The 22339-nt window shown below is 50.0% G+C and overlaps 1 non-coding gene across 1 annotated transcript; it reads left to right on the top strand.

The window, feature by feature from the left end:
- Nucleotides 1–21265: 21265 nt before the first annotated feature.
- trnat-ugu lies at nucleotides 21266–21338 on the top strand. The gene has a single exon. It is a non-coding gene; the product is annotated as a tRNA-Thr (tRNA).
- Nucleotides 21339–22339: the final 1001 nt, after the last annotated feature.

Below are 22339 nucleotides of genomic sequence, written 5' to 3'. Positions count from 1 at the left end.
TCAGCTGCTAACCCCTCACCAGATGGAGCATCAGTGCGGGGGCGACGCCGACTTTCTGGTCGTAAGACTTTACGCAACCGACGGACATAGCCGCAGAATCAGAGAATCCAGCCCAGGGTCACTGTCAAATCAGACCTTAAACAATGCCATCAAATGTTCCTCGGTCCGGGGATGTTGTCTACTTATGGTCCCGGGTTTCTTCCAGGGATCTTCACCTGACCGAGCAGTCCATTCCTGACATGCAGATTCTTGGGTACCGGGGAGAGGACGACCGAGGAGATAGTGAGATCTGGAGAGCAGAATATGCTTTCATTTCATTCCTACTCTGATGTTGTTTAGAGTATCTTCAATCTCATTTACTATTTTTGTTAACCCTTTGGAGAATAGCAGAAAGGATTTTAGAGCTGATTATCAGACCATTGAACCCTCCTTCTGTGCCCAACAAGTCCTGGCATTGGACTTGAACCCAGAACATCTGGTCCAGCAGTACGGTTTGCCACAAGGCCTCCTACATTTTCCTTCTGTGCTGCTGCTCTGTATTATCATTAAGAAGTTAAGATTCAAAGCATGAAGCAGTCTGGGGACGAGGATGTGCTGAGCGGATGTACGAAAGGCGGCCCTCCTCCTGGAAACTTAAATTTAGGCGCTTTCAACCCAAATAGCCCGCTAAAACCAGGAGAAAAACCCCTCACCCTCCTCCAACACCATCAGGACAAGACATGCCAAGTGGCAGCAACTCCAGGGGCCGGAAAGACAGCAAATGCAGCAAAAGACTGGAGAGAAGGACCGAGGTGATGACAAGCATTTGGGGCGATGAGGTTCCAGCCACCCCTGAACAGCAAGGACCACCCGAACACACGCAGGGCTCCCCCCTGATGAAGGAATGGAGGGAGTTCCTAACGCAGGAGCTCAAGGAGGCCATCAAAACAAAGGTGATGGCAATGGTCAAAGTCGAGGTGGCGGAGGCACTGGTCACCCTGCAGGCCGCACTGGTAAAGGCAGAAAGCTGGTTGGAGAGCCAGGAGGTAACAATCAGGAAGCTGGAGAAGACCTCGATCGACTAAAGTGACCAAATCGCCATACTGGCAAGGAGGTTGGTGACGACATTAGGGACACTAAAGGGGAAGGTCTAGGACCAAGAAAATAGCTCGTGCCGCCAGAGCCTCCGCATTGTGGGCCTACCGGATGGAACCGAGGGCAGGAACCCTACGAAATACGCGGTCCTGACGCTAGGCAAACTGGTGAGAAGGGAAAGCCTCCCCAAGCTGCCAGAAGCGGACAGAGCCCACAGGTCACTCCAACCAAAGATCAAGGCCAGGAAGCAGCCACGGGCCATCATTGCAAAGCTGCACCAGTACCGAGACCGGGAAAGGATCCTAAACTGGGCGAGACACACCAGGTCCTGCAACGTATAGGGTCACTCAATCCAGGTGTATCAGGACATCGGGGCAGATCTGGCCAAGGGCTGGGTAGAATTTAACAAAGCCAAGGCGGCCACTTCAAAGAACAAAGTGCTGTTTGGAATGCTGTATCCCACCAAGCTCTAGGTGACTTTCCAGGGCAGGGAATACTATTTCACCGCACCTTCAGATGCAGACAAGTTCGTCCACAAACATGGGCTGGGAAGATAACAACGCAACCAGCCTTAAACCAGATACCCCAGTGTATAGAGGCACGGAGAGACTAATTACGCGGACCGAACCACCTTGTTTCAAATCCTGGAGATAAGTCTCAGAATGGAGGGGTAAGAGCAGCAAGGCCCAGGTGTCATAAGAGTGTCCCTTTCAGAAATGTTTTTGTCTTATCACGTGGCTTCAGTGATGTCATTGTGTGGGTGAAGCTGGGCTGTGGCTCTGGGAGTTGGTTTTACTTTCGCTTTGGTTTGGGGCTTGTTTGTGCTCTGAGTTTTTTGCTTTCATTTTCATTTTTGGTTGCTGTACTCAGAAAGAGAAGTATCTTGGAGTCACTCTCTATCTTCAGTTTAATATCTGTTTTCAGATTACTTGATAACTTAAAAGAAATAATTGCTATCTGGAAGAAATTCAAACCTGCTGTTTTGGAAAGGAAACAAGAGCATTCATACCAGATCTTGAGTGCTGTGTGCTGGACCACACCTTTGAAAAGGGGGTATTGGTTTATGGGATCTTGTTAGTAAATTGGAACAGTTAAAGAGGGGAATTTATTAAGGGTTATACATAGAACATTACAGCGCAGTACAGACCCTTCGGCCCTCGATGTTGCGCCGACCTGTGAAACCACTCTAAAGCCCATCTACACTATTCCCTTATCATCCATATGTTTATGCAATGACCATTTAAATGTCCTTAATGTTGGCAAGTCCACTACTGTTGCAGGCAGGGCATTCCACGCCCTTACTACTCTCTGAGTAAAGAACCTACCTCTGACATCTGTCCTATATCTATCTCCCCTCAATTTAAAGCTATGTCCCCTCGTGCTAGCCATCACTATCTGAGGAAAAAGGCTCTCACTGTCCACCCTATCTAATCCTCTGATCATCTTGTATGCCTCAATTAGGTCACCTCTTAACCTTTTTCTCTCTAACGAAAACAGCCTTAAGTCCCTCAACCTTTCCTCATAAGATCCTCCCTCCATACCAGGTAAATCTCCTCTGCACCCTTTCCAATGCTTCTACATCCTTCCTATAATGTGGCGACCAGAACTGCACGCAATATTCCAAATGCATATTTGGCCGCACCTGAGTTTTGTACTGCTGCAACATTACCTCATGGCTCTGAAACTCAATCCCTCTACCAATAAAAGCTAACACACCGTATGCCTTCTTAACAACCCTATCAACCTGAGTGGCAACTTTCAGGGATCTATGTACATGGACACCGAGATCTCTCTGCTCATCCACACTACCAAGAATCTTACCATTAGCCCAGTACACTGTCTTCCTGTTACTCCTTCCAAAATGAATCACCTCACACTTTTCTGCATTAAACTCCATTTTCCACCTCTCAGCCCAGCTTTGCAGCTTATCTATGTCCCTCTGTAACCTGCAACATCCTTCCGCACTGTCCACAACTCCACCGACTTTTGTGTCATCTGCAAATTTACTCACCCATCCTTCTATGCCCTCCTCCAGGTCATTTATAAAAATGACAAACAGCAGTGGCCCCAAAACAGATCCTTGTGGTACACACTAGTAACTGAACTCCAGGCTGTATATTTCCCATCAACCACCACCCCTGTATTCTTACAGCAAGACAAGTTCTGATCCAAACTGCTAAATAACCCTGAATCCCATGCCTCCGTATTTTCTGCAATAGCCTACCGTGGGGAACCTTATCAAACGCTTTACCATATACACCACATCAACTGCTTTACCCTCGTCCACCTGTTCGGTCACCTTTTCAAATAACTCAATAAGGTTTGTGAGGGTTAAACAGGGAGGGAAGGCTGGAGGAGGGACACTCACAGGGACGAGGGAATGGGAGGGGGAAACAGACCCAGGGGGATAGCAGAGGGCAAGGGGAAGAAGAAGAGACCTGGGGTGGCTATGACAGGTCACACATGGCAGCAAGGAACACAAAGGCAACACAAACAGCCACTTTGGAGAGTCCCTAAACAAAGGGAAACCCTGGAGTGCAGAGGCTCACCCACATGACATACACATGGATGGCATCCATCTTGGGTGGGCCCTGGACAAAGTGTAACCCCGGAGTACACGGGGCCGGCCTCATGGTGAGTACGGTGACCACGGCCATTTTGGATGGCCCCCTAAGAAAGAGAAACCACAGACTTCAGGGGTGCATCCACAAGGTAAGTATGGTTGATCCAACAAGAGTCGGGGGGGGAACAGAAATCCCCCAGCGCAATAGTCAACTGGAACGTCAGGGGACTTAACAGCCCAGTGAAAAGGTCCAGAGTCTTTGCTCATCTGAAAAATATGAAAGCTGACATAGTCTTCCTCCAAGTGACCCACCTGAGGGAGAAGGACTGACTGCATGTAAGAAAGAGCTGGGTGGGAAAGATTTACCATTGCTGTTACAGAACGAGGGCTAGGGGGGGTGGCCATACCGCTCAACAAAAGGACAGCATTTATGAACAAAGGGGGACAGTACGTCATGATTAGTGGTGTCCTGGAAAAGGCACCTGTGGTCCTTGTTAACGTGTAGGCCCCAACCAAGACAACACAGAATTCATGAAAAAGACCATGGCAGAAATCCCCGTCATAGACACATATCGACTCATCATCGGGGGAGATTTTCACTGTGTACAAGGCCCACGGACAGACAGATCAAACCCTAAATCGGGGAAGGAATCAAACATGGTGAAGGAACTGAGAGTGTTCATGGAACAGATGGGGACAGTGGACCAATGGAGATTCACACACTCCACTCCTTCTTCTCCCAGGTACACAGGGTCTACACCAGGATCGACTTCTTTGTAGTGGGGAAAGTGGTGCTGCCAGGGGTAGTAGGAGTGGGGCACTCTGCAATCAAACTCTCTGACCACGCTCAACACTATATGGATGTAAAGTTGGAGACGGGCCGGTCCCAACGCCCCCCCATGGAGGTTGGACATGGCCCTCCTCGCTGAAAAGGTATTCTGCAAACGGATATCACAGGCCATAGATGGGTACGTTACGAACAATTGAATAGAATGGGGAGGTCTCACCCTCCATGTTCTGGAGGGGCTGAAGGAAATGATAAGGGGAGAAATTATTGCATACAAGGCGTGCAGAGATAGGAAGCAAAGGGCGCTCGACAGCAATTGGTCGACTCCATACTGGAGAAGGACTGGCGGTACTCCGCGGCCCCGACCATAGAGTTACTGGTGGAGAGGAAGGAGCTACAAATGCACTTTGACCTGCTCTCCAGTGCACCAGCTTCACCAGACATGGGGGACCTTTTGTGAACATGGAGACAAAGCCAGCGACCCTCTGGATCACCAGCTGAGAAAGCAGGCAGCCACGAGGGAAATAGTCTAAGTTAGGGACAGCAACGGCAGGCTGTTTGCCACGCTGGAAAAGATCACTGAGGCCTTCAAGATGCTGTACACATCCGGGCCCCCGAGGGGTCTTGGGGATGAAGCAGTTCCTTGACAAACTGGACATGCCGGTCATGGGGGAAGATAAAAGATGGGGCCTGGAAACACCATTGTAACTGGGAGAGGTCGTGTAGAGTATTAATTCTATTCAGGTGGGGAAGGCGCCGGGGCCAGATGTTTTCCGGCAGACTTCTGCAAAACATTTGCGCCAGCATTGGCCCCACACTTGCGGGAGATGTTCACAGACTCACTAGTGAAGGGCTCCCTGGCATCGACACTAGCACAAGCCTCAATATCACTGATATCCAACAAAGGCAAACACCCGACTGAGTGCGGGGCCTACAGACCCATTTCGCTATTCAATGTAGATGCAAAAATCCTGGCAAAACCTCTGGCTCTGCGCTGGAGAGCTGCGTACCAGAGGTGGTCGCAGAGGACCAGACGGGTTTTGTCAAAGGCAGGCAGCTGACATCGAACATCAGGCGTCTGCTGAAAGTGATAATGACCCCATCAGGAAAGAGGACACCATCAGTGGTCATCCCTCTGGACGCAGAAAAGGCTTTTGACAGCGTCAAGTGGAAGTACCTCATAGAGGGACGAGGCAGGGATGCATGCTATCCCCGCTGCTGTTTGCTCAAGCAATCGCGACACTAGCGATAGACCTCAGTTCAGCGAGAGGCTGGAGCAGTATCCAGAGGGGCAGCAGGGAGCATAGATTTTCATGACCTGTTCCTCTACATCTTGGATCTCCAATTCATCATGAAGGAATCATGAAGATCTCAAAGGGATTCAGAGCTTTCTTGGGCTACCAACTCATGCTGAACAGAAGTGAAATCTTCCGGTGAACCCGCAAGTAGGAGACAGAGCTGGAGGGATGACCAATCAAACAAACCCAAACCAAATTCTGCTACCTGGGGATCCAAATAGCCCACAACTGGACACTGATCCACAAATGGAACCTGACGAGTCTGGTGGAGGAAGTACAAAGGGATCTGCAGAAATGGGGCACACTCCCGCTCTCACTGGCGGGGAGACTGCAGATGATCAAAATGAACGTACTGCCCATCTTCCTCTTCCTCTTCAGATCCCTCCCGATCTACATCCCATAGGCCTTCTTCAACACAATAGACAAGCTAATCATGGCCTTTGTGCGGAGGAGGGGGAAGACCCCGAGGATCCAAAAAAGGGTCCTACAAAGAAGAAGTGTGGGAGGCCTGGCCTGCCCAAACTTACAGTTCTACCACTGGGCAGCCACAGCAGAAAGAGTGAGGGGATGGGTGAAGGAACCAGGAGTGGAATGGGTCAGGATGGAGGAGCGTTCGTGCATAGGGACATCCCTCCAAGCCCGAGTCACAACCACTCTCCCATTCCCTCCGACAAAGCACTCGAGAAGCCCAGTGGTGGTAGCCACGCTCCGAACGTGACATCAAATGAGACAACAGTTTGGCCGAACCGAAATGCTCACTCTGGTCCCATGTGCAACATCCCAGGTTACAGCCACAACAATGGGCGCCACCTTCAAAAACAGGACAATGGGACGGTTGGAGACATGTACAAAGACGACAGCATAGCAAATGGAGGAACTCATGGAGAGGTTCCAGCTACCAAAAGGAAACAAACTGAGACATATACAGGCCAAAAATATCCTCAGCAGGGAAACAACAATGTACCCCCAGATACCAGGACATTCGCTAGTTGAGGAACTGCTGGACGCGGGTGACCTGGGGAGGGGAAACAGTGGGGAGCTATATGAGCAACTGCTGGAGGAAACAAGGGAAAAATGGGAGGAAGAACTAGGCATAGAAGTAGGTTGGGGGGGGGGAACTCTGGAACAAAGCACAGCACAGGGCAAACTCCACCTCCACATGCGCAAGGCTGAGTCTAATACAGCTAAAAGTGGTGCACAGAACGCACCTAACTAGAACCCAAATGAACAGGTTCTTCCCGGAGGTGGAGGACAAATACAAATGGTGCCAGGGAGGCCTGGCCAACCACACCCACATGTTCTGGGCCTGTCCCAGGCTTGTTGGGTTCGGGACGAACTTCTTCGAGGCAGTGTCCAAGGTTGTGGGGGCGAGGGTGGGGTCATGCTAAAATGTGGCAATCTTCGGGGTCTCAGAGCAGCTAGAACTCTTCATGCAGAGTGGGGGCCGACACTCTAGCCTTTGCCCCCCTTATCGTCTGCCGGAGAATCCTGCTCGGCTGGCGATCAGCAGCACCACCCAAAGCTGCAGACTGGCTGTCCAACCTGGCGGAATCTTTCCAACTGAAGAAGATGAAATTTACCATCCGCGGGTCGGACGAGGGATTCCACAGGACATGGAAGTCATTCACAAACTTGTTCCAAGGCAAGGGGGAGGGACGGCGAAGGCTCACAAAAAAAAGAGCATAAGTGACAAGGGACAAAGCCGCAAGGGATGGGCCCAAGGGCACCCGGATGGCTAAAGTAAAAACCAAGAACGCATCAGTCAATACACTCACGGGCCACACTGGGGAATACAGCAGAGGCAGATAGGCCAGAGGGGGACCACGGCCATAGAGGGTGGGGAAACTAGTCCATGGTTTTTGGTGATGTGCACACCTAGGAATTTGAAGCTATCAACCATCTCCACCTCGGCTCCGTTGATGCAGACAGGAGTGTGCACAATACTTTGCTTCCTGAAGTAAATTTCCAGCTCTTTAGCTTTGCTGGCATTGGGGGAGAGATTGTTGTTTTTCACTAGGTTCTCTATCTCCCTCCTGTATTCTGACTCGTCGTTATTCGAGATCCGACACACTACTGTCGTGTCGTCAGCAAACTTGAAGATGGAGTTGGAGCCAAATTTTGCCAGGCAGTCGTGTAAATCGGAAGTATAGTGGAGGGCTAAGTACACAGCCTTGCGGGGGCCCCGGTATTGAGGACTATCATGGAGGAAGTGTTGTTGTTTATTCTTACTGGTTGTGATCTATGGGTCACAAAGTAGAGGTTCCAGTCCAGTTGCAGAGTGAGGAGCCAAGTCCTAAGTTTTGGAGCTTTGATATGAGCTTGGCTGCGACTATGGCGTTGAAGGCGGAGCTGTAATCAATAAATAGGAATCTGATGTAGGAGTCCTTGTTTTCGAGATGTGGCAAGAATGAGTATTGGGCAAGGGAGGTGGACCAGTTGTGGCAGTATGCAAATTGCAGTGGATCTAGGCAATCTGGGAGTATGGAGTTGATGTGCCTCATAACCAACCTATCAAAGCACTTCATTACAATCGATGTCAAGGCCACCTGACAATAGTCATTGAGGCACGTTGTCTGGTTCTTCTTTGGCACCGGTATGATGGTGGTCTTCTTGAAGCAGGTGGGGATCTCGGAACGGGGTAGGGACAGGTTGAAGATGTCCGTAAACACATCTGCCAGCTGGTCCGTGCAGGATCTGAGTGCACGACCATTGACCCCGTCCGGAACCGTCGCATTCCGAAGGTTCACTTTCAGGAAGGCCGATCTGACTTCGGAAGCTGTGGCGGTGGGGACGGATGTATCCAGGGCTGCCGAGGCACTCGACAGCAGTTTGATGGTTTCCTGCTCGAACCGAGCACAGAATGCATTGAGTTCATTGGGGAGGAGTGCGCTGCTGCTGGAGATATTGCTCGGCTTCGCTTTGTAGCCCGTTATATTGTTTAGGCCTTGCCACAACCACCAAGAGCCTTAACGCTAGTCTGCGACTCTAGCTTGATCTGATATTGTCTCCAGGCATCCCTGATGACTTTGCAGAGGTCGAACCTGGATTTATTTTACAGGTCAGGTTGTACGCCTCAGACCTGGCCTACAGTAGGGAGTCAAACTCCCAATTGAGCCACAGCAGAGGGAGGAAAAGAAGAAAAACATAAAGGGACAAAAAGACAAGGAGGATCCGAGAGAGCAACAGAGTCACGGAGAGGAACAGAGAAACAGAAATAGAGAGAAAGAAGGAATGACTGACAGCAATAGAGACAGAGTAAGTGAGTTACCCTGGGAGGTTTCATTATGTGAAAGGTGCCATTTTTACATTCTTGTCTTTGGCAAGTAAATATTGAAGAGACAAAGGCAGGTTTGTGTGGAATGAAGTTTAACTGAGTCCCCACCCTATACTTCAAACACACAGTACAGATTATCAACCTTGCCCTGCAGGGGGCCCCATAACTCAGGAGTTAAAGCACTGGTCTTGTAAACCAAGCACTTTGAGTTCAAATCTCACTCAGTGCTGTTAATATCAAATGGTAGATATCAATATTAAACAGTTCAGAACCAGAAACAAAACACTGACTGCTCCATTTCTCCTCCTGCTTCCTATCCCCTCACTTCCCACAATATTCTCTCTCTCTCAATTTTTACTTCTCTCACCACCCTCTCTCTCTGCTTCCTTCTCTCCCACTATCCCCCTCTCTCAGTAACAAGCAGAGAGAGATTGAATGAGGAAATGTGAGAAGATTTGCAGAACAGCAGCAGGTTATTCAGCCAATTGTGGCCAAGCCTACTGATCTTGGTTGCCATTGGGCAACGCAACGGGGAGTGAGGAGAATCTTTGGTAATCAAAACAAATTGAATAGGATTGCACAGAAAGAGGCTATTCAGCCCCTCTGCTCCATGCCGGTGTACCTGCTCCACCCCAGCCTCCACCCACTCCCTCTTCATCTCATCCCTTCGCCATATCCTTCCATTCCTCTCTCTCCCTCATGTGTTTATCCACATGCAACAATACTACTGTATTCCCCTCAAACATTTCCTGTCATAGCGAGTTGCACATTCTCCCCAACCCTATGGGAGCGAGGTCCACATTCTCCCCACTCCCTGTGGGAGCAAGTTGCACATTCTCCCCACTCCCTGTTGCGGTATTGTATGAAGCAAATAATGGCATGATGGGAAAAGTAGTCAAGTTTTCTTGGTACAAGTGAATTTAAACTAATGTCATATAACCTAAGGCACAGAAACAGAGACAGCCTGTCTATGGGAACCGGGTGACTCTGAGAGTCTAGATAAGGCTTGGAGCTAGAAGTAGTCTTAATACATAACAAGCTGAACAACTATCTCTTCCTGTTCCTAAACAACTTCTTCCCTTACTTAAAACAAAGACAAGATAATAATATGAAACTCAAGTCCCCTGGCGGTCAGCAAGGTGACGCCATTGTAACGATTATTACTTATGTTTTACTTTCAATCAAATTCCTGACCAAGCTGTATTCATGTTATCTTGATCCTATAATGTATAAGAATCGCCTTATTTTCTGTACTATCGCAGACTTGGGACGGACTCCGCAGTTTGTAATTGACTGCCTTCCGACTCCAAGTATCAGCCATTTTCTGCTAGCAGTTCTAATTAGTGAATAAAGTTCAGTTTTGCTTATCAAATGAATGCTGTTTGAATTTCTCTATCACAGTCAAGACGCGGGGAAAATATAAAATACAACACTGTGGGAGCGAGGTCCACATTCTCCCCACTCCCTGTGGGAGCGAGGTCCACATTCTCCCCACTCCCTGTGGAGCGGGTTCCTCATTCACCCCACTCCCTGTGGGAGAAAGTTTCTCATGCTTCCCGATCCCTGTGGAAGCGAGTTCCACACTCACCCCACTGTGGAAGTGAGTTCCACATTCTCCCCATTCCCTATGGGAGCAAGTCCCACATTCACCCCACTCCTTGTGGGAGCGAGTTCCACATGTTCCCCACTTCCTGTGGGAGACAGTTCCTCATGCTCCCAGATCCCTGTGGGAGCGAGTTCCACACTCATCCCCCCTGTGGGAGCAAGTTCCACATTCTCCCCACTCCCTGTGGAGCGAGTTCCTCATTCACCCCATTTCCTGTGGGAGAATGTTTCTCTGGCTCCCCGATTCCTGTGGGAGCGAGTTCCACACTCACCCCACTCCTTGTGGGAGCGAGTTCCACATTCTCCCTACTCCCTGTGGGAGTGAGTTCCACACTCACCCTACTCCCTGTGGGAGCGAGTTCCACACTCACCCTACTCCCTGTGGGAGAAAGTTCCCCATGCACCCCACTCCCTGTGGGAGCGAGTTCCACATTCTCCCTACTCCCTGTGGGAGTGAGTTCCACACTCACCCCACTCCTTGTGGGAGCGAGTTCCACATTCTCCCTACTCCCTGTGGGAGTGAGTTTCACACTCACCCTACTGGGGTCCACATTCTCCCCACTCCCTGTGGGAGAAAGTTCCCCATGCACCCCACTCCCTGTGGGAGCGAGTTCCACACTCACCCTACTCCCTGCGGGAGTGGGGTCCACATTCTCCCCACTCCCTGTGGGAGCGAGTTCCACATGCTCCCCACTCCCTGTGGGAGAAAGTTCCCCATGCTCCCCACTCCCTGTGGGAGCGAGTTCCACACTCACCCTACTCCCTGCGGGAGTGGGGTCCACATTCTCCCCACTCCCTGTGGGAGCGAGTTCCACATGCTCCCCACTCCCTGTGGGAGAAAGTTCCCCATGCTCCCCACTCCCTGTGGGAGCGAGTTCCACACTCACCCTACTCCCTGCGGGAGTGGGGTCCACATTCTCCCCACTCCCTGTGGGAGAAAGTTCCCCATGCTCCCCACTCCCTGTGGGAGCGAGTTCCACACTCACCCTACTCCCTATGGGAGCGAGTTCCACATTCTCCCCACTCCCTGTGGGAGAAGGTTCCACATGCTCCCCAATCTCTGGATGAAGATATTTTTGCTGATTTCCCCATTGGATTTAATACCGCAGATTCTACTGTTTAATACGTCAGGAAAGGGGCAGTCTGAGTAATCACAGAAACAGTATAAATCATCAATTAGAAAGGCAGAGATTATTCAGGGACAATTGGCCTGGATCCGTTGAGAGCAGATTGTCTCACAGTCATTTGCGACACAGAAGGAGAACATTTGGCCCATAATGTCCAGACCAGCTGCCGAGAGATAATCCAGTCAATTCCATTACTCCCCGCTCTTATCCCGTTTCCCTGCAAATTGAATTTCCTCAAGTATCCTCCCAAGTTTCATTTGAAATCATTCATCGTCTCCACTCGCACTTCTCCTCTTGGACAGCGAGTTCCAGGCCATTACCACTCACTGTGTAAAAATGGTTCTTCCTCACGTTCTCCCCCCCCCCCCCCCCTCCCCCACATCCCTTATTTAAAATCTTCAATCTGTCTCCCCCCCCCCCCCCCCACCCAAATCAGCTAATGACAATAGCCTTTCTTTATCTACCTTATCCAAATCTGCCACCATTTGTCCACTTCTATTTGATCTCCCCTCAATCTCCTTTACTCCAATGGAGAACAATCCCCACTTTCCAACCCAACTCTCGGAGCTAATATCCCCTCATCCCTTGATACATTCTGGCAAATCTCCCTCCGCACCATCTCCAGGACCCTCACACCATTCCCAAAGTGTGGTGACCCAGAACTGGACATAATCCTCTAGTTTTGGTTTTGCCACTGGATTTATAACCTGGAGGTTTGGACCCAGAGTTCAGCGATATGGGTACAAATCCCACATCGATGGTTGGGGAATTTAAATTGAACAGAATAAATATGGATTGAAATGCTGCCACCAGTAGTGGTGAGCATGAAAATATTAGAATATTGTTGAAAACCCATTTGGTTCACTTCAGAGAAGGAAATTTGCCATGTTTACCCAGCCTAGCTTACATGTAACTCCAGATCCACAGCTATGGGGTTGACTCCGAACTATCCTCTCAAATGGCTGAAACAAACACTCAGTTGTACCGAAGAAGGTGACTCACCGAAACATTCACCTCGTCAATAAATGCGGCCTCGCCAGTGACACCCACACCTCGTGAACCAATTAAATAAACCTACAGTGCAGGAGCCAACAACAGGTTTTATACATGTTTCTACAGGTTATATACAAGTTTAACCTGAATAAAGTGGAATATGTTTCTATTCTACAGATTGCTTTTGATTTGAGTTTCAGACAGGAGTCACTCCCAAATGGACCCTTAAACAATGTCGTCAAATGTTCTTTGATCCGGGGATGTTGTCTACTCTGGGCCGGAGGTGACATCCAGGGGTTTTCAACTCACTGAGCAGTCCGATTCCTGACATGCATATCCGTGGATACCGTGGAGAGTTTGTCCCAGGAGACAGTGGGATCCGGAGAGCAGCAATTGCTCCGGTTTCTTTCCTCCTCCATGGTTCTTCTTCATCGTTAAGACTTGGGATTGGAAGCGTGACGCATGTTTGATGGCCAGTTTGTCACCATTCTGAACAATTGTCAGAAGGTTCCCTCCCAGTCATCAATGTCAATGCTGCCGAGCTTCAAGGAGACATTCGGAGTGACTTTGGAGTGTTTTCTTTGTCCTCCCCTGGAAAATGGTCTGGTTGAGAGTAGAGACAACAGGAACCGGTGGGTGAGACAGTTTCTGGCTGTCAGGAAACAGTGTCCAGTCCATCGAAGCTGCCTTGGCAGACGTTTCCCCTTAAGTAAGTCACGGCCGACAGAGATACAGAAAGAGAAGGAAAGTTAGACAGAGGAGGAAAGAGATAAAGTGGACGACAGAGAGACGAAAAAGAGAAAGAAAGAAACACTGAGGGACATGAGATGCAAGAGAGTTACGGAGACACAGAGAGGAACAGAGAAAGAGAAATAGAGAGACAGAAGGAGTGACTGATACAGATAGCGACAGAGTAAGTGAGTTACCCTGGAAGGTTTCATTATGTGACAGGCGCTATTTCTATATTGTTGTTATTGCTGAGTGAACATCAAAGTGACTGAGGCTGTTGTGTGGGAATGAATCACAACCTGAAAGTTAAACAGAGAGATTGAATGAGGAAATGTGAGAAAATTTGCAGAACAGCAGCAGGTTATTCAGCCAATTGTAGCCAAGCCTACTGATCTTGGTTGCCATTGGGCAACGCGACGGGGAGTGAGGAGAATCTTTGGTAATCAAAACAAATTGAATAGGATTGCACAGAAAGAGGCTATTCAGCCCCTCTGCTCCATGCCGGTGTACCTGCTCCACCCCAGCCTCCACCCACTCCCTCTTCATCTCATCCCTTCGCCATATCCTTCCATTCCTCTCTCTCCCTCATGTGTTTATCCACATACAACAATACTATCCCCCTCAATCACTTCCTGTCATAGCGAGGTCCACATTCTCCCCAACCCTATGGGAGCGAGGTCCACATTCTCCCCACTCCCTATGGGAGCGAGGTCCACATTCTCCCCACTCCCTGTGGGAGCGAGGTCCACATTCTCCCCACTCCCTGTGGGAGCGAGGTCCACATTCTCCCCACTCCCTGTGGGAGCGAGGTCCACATTCTCCCCACTCCCTGTGGAGCGGGTTCCTCATTCACCCCACTCCCTGTGGGAGTGAGGTCCACATTCTCCCCACTCCCTGTGGAGCGGGTTCCTCATTCACCCCACTCCCTGTGGGAGTGAGGTCCACATTCTCCCCACTCCCTGTGGAGCGGGTTCCTCATTCACCCCACTCCCTGTGGGAGAAAGTTTCTCATGCTTCCCGATCCCTGTGAAAGCGAGTTCCACACTCACCCCACTGTGGAAGCGAGTTCCACATTCTCCCCACTCCCTATGGGAGCAAGTCCCAAATTCACCCCACTCCTTGTGGGAGCGAGTTCCACATGTTCCCCACTTCCTGTGGGAGACAGTTCCTCATGCTCCCAGATCCCTGTGGGAGCGAGTTCCACACTCATCCCCCCTGTGGGAGCGAGTTCCACATTCTCCCCACTCCCTGTGGAGCGAGTGCCTCATTCACCCCATTTCCTGTGGGAGAATGTTTCTCTGGCTCCCCGATTCCTGTGGGAGCGAGTTCCACACTCACCCCACTCCTTGTGGGAGCGAGTTCCACATTCTCCCTACTCCCTGTGGGAGTGAGTTCCACACTCACCCTACTCCCTGTGGGAGCGAGTTCCACACTCACCTTACTCCCTGTGGGAGAAAGTTCCCCATGCACCCCACTCCTTGTGGGAGCGAGTTCCACATTCTCCCCACTCCCTGTGGGAGCGAGTTCCACACTCACCCTACTCCCTGTGGGAGCGAGTTCCACACTCACCCTTCTCCCTGCGGGAGTGGGGCCCGCATTCTCCCCACTCCCTGTGGGAGAAAGTTCCCCATGCTCCCCACTCCCTGTGGGAGCGAGTTCCACACTCACCCTACTCCCTGTGGGAGCGAGTTCCACATTCTCCCCACTCCCTGTGGGAGAAGCTTCCACATGCTCCCCGATCTCTGGACGAAGATATTTTTGCTGATTTCCCCATTGGATTTAATACCGCAGATCCTACTGTTTAATACGTCAGGAAAGGGGCAGTCTGAGTAATCACAGAAACAGTATAAATCATCAATTAGAAAGGCAGAGATTATTCAGGGACAATCGGCCTGGATCCGTTGAGAGCAGATTGTCTCACAATCATTTGCGACACAGAAGGAGAACATTTGGCCCATAATGTCCAGACCAGCTCCCGAGAGATAATCCAGTCAATTCCATTACTCCCCGCTCTTATCCCGTTTCCCTGCAAATTGAATTTCCTCAAGTATCCTCCCAAGTTTCATTTGAAATCATTCATCCTCTCCACTCGCACTCCTCCTCTTGGACAGCGAGTTCCAGGCCATTACCACTCACTGTATAAAAATGGTTCTTCCTCACGTTCCCCCCCCCCCCCCCCCCCCCCCCCGCATCCCTTATTAAAAATCTTCAATCTGTCTCCCCCCCCCCACCCAAATCAGCGTATGACAATAGCCTTTCTTTATCTACCTTATCCAAATCTGCCACCATTTGTCCACTTCTATTTGATCTCCCCTCAATCTCCTTTACTCCAATGGAGAACAATCCCCGCTTTCCAACCGAACCCTCGGAGCTAATATCCCCTCATCCCTTGATACATTCTGGAAAATCTCCCTCCGCACCATCTCCAGGATCCTCACACCATTCCCAAAGTGTGGTGACCCAGAACTGGACATAATCTTCTAGTTTTGGTTTTGCCACTGGATTTATAACCTGGAGGTTTGGACCCAGAGTCCAGCGATATGGGTACAAATCCCACATCGATGGTTGGGGAATTTAAATTGAACAGAATAAATATGGATTGAAATGCTGCCACCAGTAGTGGTGAGCATGAAAATATTAGAATATTGTTGAAAACCCATTTGGTTCACTTCAGAGAAGGAAATTTGCCATGTTTACCCAGCCCAGCTTACATGTAACTCCAGATCCACAGCTATGGGGTTGACTCCGAACTATCCTCTCAAATGGCCGAAACAAACACTCAGTTGTACCGAAGAAGGTGACTCACCGAAACATTCACCTCGTCAATAAATGTGGCCTCGCCAGTGACACCCACACCTCGTGAACCAATTAAATAAAGCTACAGTGCAGGAGCCAACAGCAGGTTTTATACATGTTTCTACAGGTTATATACAAGTTTAACCTGAATAAAGTGGAATATGTTTCTATTCTACAGATTGCTTTTGATTTGAGTTTCAGACAGGAGTCACTCCCAAATGGACCCTTAAACAATGTCGTCAAATGTTCTTTGATCCGGGGATGTTGTCTACTCTGGGCCGGAGGTGACATCCAGGGGTTTTCAACTCACTGAGCAGTCCGATTCCTGACATGCATATCCGTGGATACCGTGGAGAGTTTGTCCCAGGAGACAGTGGGATCCGGAGAGCAGCAATTGCTCCGGTTTCTTTCCTCCTCCATGGTTCTTCTTCATCGTTAAGACTTGGGATTGGAAGCGTGACGCATGTTTGATGGCCAGTTTGTCACCATTCTGAACAATTGTCAAAAGGTTCCTTCCCAGTCATCAATGTCAATGCTGCCGAGCTTCAAGGAGACATTCGGAGTGACTTTGGAGTGTTTTCTTTGTCCTCCCCTGGAAAATGGTCTGGTTGAGAGTAGAGACAACAGGAACCGGTGGGTGAGACAGTTTCTGGCTGTCAGGAAACAGTGTCCAGTCCATCGAAGCTGCCTTGGCAGACGTTTCCCCTTAAGTAAGACACGGCCGACAGAGATACAGAAAGAGAAGGAAAGTTAGACAGAGGAGGAAAGAGATAAAGTGAACGACAGAGAGACGAAAAAGAGAAAGAAAGAAACACTGAGGGACATGAGATGCAAGAGAGTTACGGAGACACAGAGAGGAACAGAGAAAGAGAAATAGAGAGACAGAAGGAGTGACTGATACAGATAGCGACAGAGTAAGTGAGTTACCCTGGAAGGTTTCATTATGTGACAGGCGCTATTTCTATATTGTTGTTATTGCTGAGTGAACATCAAAGTGACTGAGGCTGTTGTGTGGGAATGAATCACAACCTGAAAGTTAAACAGAGAGATTGAATGAGGAAATGTGAGAAGATTTGCAGAACAGCAGCAGGTTATTCAGCCAATTGTAGCCAAGCCTACTGATCTTGGTTGCCATTGGGCAACGCGACGGGGAGTGAGGAGAATCTTTGGTAATCAAAACAAATTGAATAGGATTGCACAGAAAGAGGCTATTCAGCCCCTCTGCTCCATGCCGGTGTACCTGCTCCACCCCAGCCTCCACCCACTCCCTCTTCATCTCATCCCTTCGCCATATCCTTCCATTCCTCTCTCTCCCTCATGTGTTTATCCACATACAACAATACTATCCCCCTCAATCACTTCCTGTCATAGCGAGGTCCACATTCTCCCCAACCCTATGGGAGCGAGGTCCACATTCTCCCCACTCCCTGTGGGAGCGAGGTCCACATTCACCCCACTCCCTATGGGAGCGAGGTCCACATTCTCCCCACTCCCTGTGGGAGCGAGGTCCACATTCCCCCCACTCCCTGTGGGAGCGAGGTCCACATTCTCCCCACTCCCTGTGGGAGCGAGGTCCACATTCTCCCCACTCCCTGTGGAGCGGGTTCCTCATTCACCCCACTCCCTGTGGGAGCGAGGTCCACATTCTCCCCACTCCCTGTGGAGCGGGTTCCTCATTCACCCCACTCCCTGTGGGAGTGAGGTCCACATTCTCCCCACTCCCTGTGGAGCGGGTTCCTCATTCACCCCACTCCCTGTGGGAGAAAGTTTCTCATGCTTCCCGATCCCTGTGAAAGCGAGTTCCACACTCACCCCACTGTGGAAGCGAGTTCCACATTCTCCCCACTCCCTATGGGAGCAAGTCCCACATTCACCCCACTCCTTGTGGGAGCGAGTTCCACATGTTCCCCACTTCCTGTGGGAGACAGTTCCTCATGCTCCCAGATCCCTGTGGGAGCGAGTTCCACACTCATCCCCCCTGTGGGAGCAAGTTCCACATTCTCCCCACTCCCTGTGGAGCGAGTTCCTCATTCACCCCATTTCCTGTGGGAGAATGTTTCTCTGGCTCCCCGATTCCTGTGGGAGCGAGTTCCACACTCACCCCACTCCTTGTGGGAACGAGTTCCACATTCTCCCCACTCCCTGTGGGAGTGAGTTCCACACTCACCCTACTCCCTGTGGGAGCGAGTTCCACACTCACCCCACTCCTTGTGGGAGCGAGTTCCACACTCACCCCACTCCTTGTGGGAGCGAGTTCCACATTCTCCCCACTCCCTGTGGGAGTGAGTTCCACACTCACCCTACTCCCTGTGGGAGCAAGTTCCACACTCACCCCACTCCTTGTGGGAGCGAGTTCCACATTCTCCCTACTCCCTGTGGGAGTGAGTTCCACATTCTCCCCACTCCCTGTGGGAGCGAGGTCCACATTCTCCCCACTCCCTGTGGGAGTGAGTTCCACACTCACCCTACTCCCTGTGGGAGTGAGTTCCACACTCACCCTACTCCCTGTGGGAGTGGGTTCCACATTCTCCCCACTCCCTGTGGGAGAAAGTTCCCCATGCTCCCCACTCCCTGTGGGAGTGAGTTCCACACTCTCCCTACTCCCTGTGGGAGCGAGTTCCACATGCTCCCCACTCCCTGTGGGAGAAAGTTCCCCATGCTCCCCACTCCCTGTGGGAGCGAGTTCCCCACTCACCCTACTCCCTGTGGGAATGGGGTCCACATTCTCCCCACTCCCTGTGGGAGAAAGTTCCCCATGCTCCCCACTCCCTGTGGGAGCGAGTTCCACACTCACCCTACTCCCTGTGGGAGCGAGTTCCACATTCTCCCCACTCCCTGTGGGAGAAGGTTCTACATGCTCCCCGATCTCTAGATGAAGATATTTTTGCTGATTTCCCCATTGGATTTAATACCGCAGATCCTACTGTTTAATACGTCAGGAAAGGGGCAGTCTGAGTAATCACAGAAACAGTATAAATCATCAATTAGAAAGGCAGAGATTATTCAGGGACAATTGGCCTGGATCCGTTGAGAGCAGATTGTCTCACAGTCATTTGCGACACAGAAGGAGAACATTTGGCCCATAATGTCCAGACCAGCTCCCGAGAGATAATCCAGTCAATTCCATTACTCCCCGCTCTTATCCCGTTTCCCTGCAAATTGAATTTCCTCAAGTATCCTCCCAAGTTTCATTTGAAATCATTCATCGTCTCCACTCGCACTCCTCCTCTTGGACAGCGAGTTCCAGGCCATTACCACTCACTGTATAAAAATGGTTCTTCCTCACGTTCCCCCCCCTCCCCCCGCATCCCTTATTAAAATTCTTCAATCTGTCTCCCGCCCCCCACCCAAATCAGCGTATGACAATAGCCTTTCTTTATCTACCTTATCCAAATCTGCCACCATTTGTCCACTTCTATTTGATCTCCCCTCAATCTCCTTTACTCCAATGGAGAACAATCCCCACTTTCCAACCCAACTCTCGGAGCTAATATCCCCTCATCCCTTGATACATTCTGGCAAATCTCCCTCCGCACCATCTCCAGGACCCTCACACCATTCCCAAAGTGTGGTGACCCAGAACTGGACATAATCCTCTAGTTTTGGTTTTGCCACTGGATTTATAACCTGGAGGTTTGGACCCAGAGTTCAGCGATATGGGTACAAATCCCACATCGATGGTTGGGGAATTTAAATTGAACAGAATAAATATGGATTGAAATGCTGCCACCAGTAGTGGTGAGCATGAAAATATTAGAATATTGTTGAAAACCCATTTGGTTCACTTCAGAGAAGGAAATTTGCCATGTTTACCCAGCCTAGCTTACATGTAACTCCAGATCCACAGCTATGGGGTTGACTCCGAACTATCCTCTCAAATGGCCGAAACAAACACTCAGTTGTACCGAAGAAGGTGACTCACCGAAACATTCACCTCGTCAATAAATGCGGCCTCGCCAGTGACACCCACACCTCGTGAACCAATTAAATAAACCTACAGTGCAGGAGCCAACAGCAGGTTTTATACATGTTTCTACAGGTTATATACAAGTTTAACCTGAATAAAGTGGAATATGTTTCTATTCTACAGATTGCTTTTGATTTGAGTTTCAGACAGGAGTCACTCCCAAATGGACCCTTAAACAATGTCGTCAAATGTTCTTTGATCCGGGGATGTTGTCTACTCTGGGCCGGAGGTGACATCCAGGGGTTTTCAACTCACTGAGCAGTCCGATTCCTGACATGCATATCCGTGGATACCGTGGAGAGTTTGTCCCAGGAGACAGTGGGATCCGGAGAGCAGCAATTGCTCCGGTTTCTTTCCTCCTCCATGGTTCTTCTTCATCGTTAAGACTTGGGATTGGAAGCGTGACGCATGTTTGATGGCCAGTTTGTCACCATTCTGAACAATTGTCAAAAGGTTCCTTCCCAGTCATTAATGTCAATGCTGCCGAGCTTCAAGGAGACATTCGGAGTGACTTTGGAGTGTTTTCTTTGTCCTCCCCTGGAAAATGGTCTGGTTGAGAGTAGAGACAACAGGAACCGGTGGGTGAGACAGTTTCTGGCTGTCAGGAAACAGTGTCCAGTCCATCAAAGCTGCCTTGGCAGAAGTTTCCCCTTAAGTAAGACACGGCCGACAGAGATACAGGAAGAGAAGGAAAATTAGACAGAGGAGGAAAGAGATAAAGTGAACAACAGGGAGACGAAAAAGAGAAAGAAAGAAACACTGAGGGACATGAGATGCAAGAGAGTGACGGAGACACAGAGAGGAACAGAGAAAGAGAAATAGAGAGACAGAAGGAGTGACTGATACAGATAGCGACAGAGTAAGTGAGTTACCCTGGAAGGTTTCATTATGTGACAGGCGCTATTTCTATATTGTTGTTATTGCTGAGTGAACATCAAAGTGACTGAGGCTGTTGTGTGGGAATGAATCACAACCTGAAAGTTAAACAGATCCCCACCCATTCGTCAAACACTCAGCACCAAATGTGGAGACACCAGTGCCACAATGCAGGTGGCTCCATAGCTCAGGGGTTAGAGCACTGGTCTTGTAAACCAGGGGTCGTGAGTTCAAATCTCACTGGGGCCTGGTGTATATTTTGCATTGTTTTAAATTCACCATCATTTTGTAAATATTCACAATTAAATTTAAACATCTCTGAGACTGAACATGAAACAGCAGCACAATGGTCTCTCTCCCTGTTTTCTTTGTTTCTCCTATCCATCTGCTCCCTCCCCTATTTATTCTCTCTCTTCCCACACCCTTCTTTTTTTCTTTTGCGCTCTCCCCCTACCCCCATCACCTCAACTTGCTTCACCTGCCTCTCTCTCATCCACCATCCCCCTCTCTCATAGACAACACAACAGAGATTGAATGTAGAAATATGAAAAGGGTTACAGGAGGCCATTCAGCCCATCTGCTCTATACCATTGTTAATGCTTCACACATCTCCCCATCATCACCATCTCCTTCTATTCTTCGCTCCCACATGTGTTTATCTAGCTTCCCCCTTAAATACATCAACACTATTCACTTCAACCACTTCCTGTGGGAGTGAGTCCCACATTCTGCCCCCTCCCTGCCCGAGTGAGTCCCACATTCTCCCCACTTCCTGGGTGAGTGAGTCCCACATTCTCCCCACTTCCTGTGTGAGTGAGTCCCACATTCTCCCCACTCCCTATTGGAGCGAGTCCCACATTCTCCCCACTTCCTGTGTGAGTGAGTCCCACATTCTGCCCCCTCCCTGCCCAAATGAGTCCCACGTTCTCCCCACTTCCTGTGGGAGCGAGTCCCACATTCGCCCCACTTCCTGTGGGAGCGAGTCCCACATTCTCCCCACTTTCTGTGGGTGTGATACCCACATTCTCCCCACTCACTGTGGGTGTGATACCCACATTCTCCCCACTCCCTGTGGGAGTGATACCCACATTCTCCCCACTCCCTATTGGAGCGAGTCCCACATTCTCCCCACTCCCTGTGGGTGTGATACCCACATTCTCCCCACTCCCTGTGGGTGTGATACCCACATTCTCCCCACTCCCTGTGGGAGTGATACCCACATTCTCCCCACTCCCTATTGGAGCGAGTCC

The sequence above is a fragment of the Scyliorhinus canicula genome, chromosome 12, assembly GCF_902713615.1.
Source record: "Scyliorhinus canicula chromosome 12, sScyCan1.1, whole genome shotgun sequence".
In the NCBI taxonomy this organism is placed as follows: domain Eukaryota; kingdom Metazoa; phylum Chordata; class Chondrichthyes; order Carcharhiniformes; family Scyliorhinidae; genus Scyliorhinus; species Scyliorhinus canicula.
Note: the sequence above shows the minus strand (reverse complement) of the source record. Positions and strands in the feature narration are given on the sequence as shown.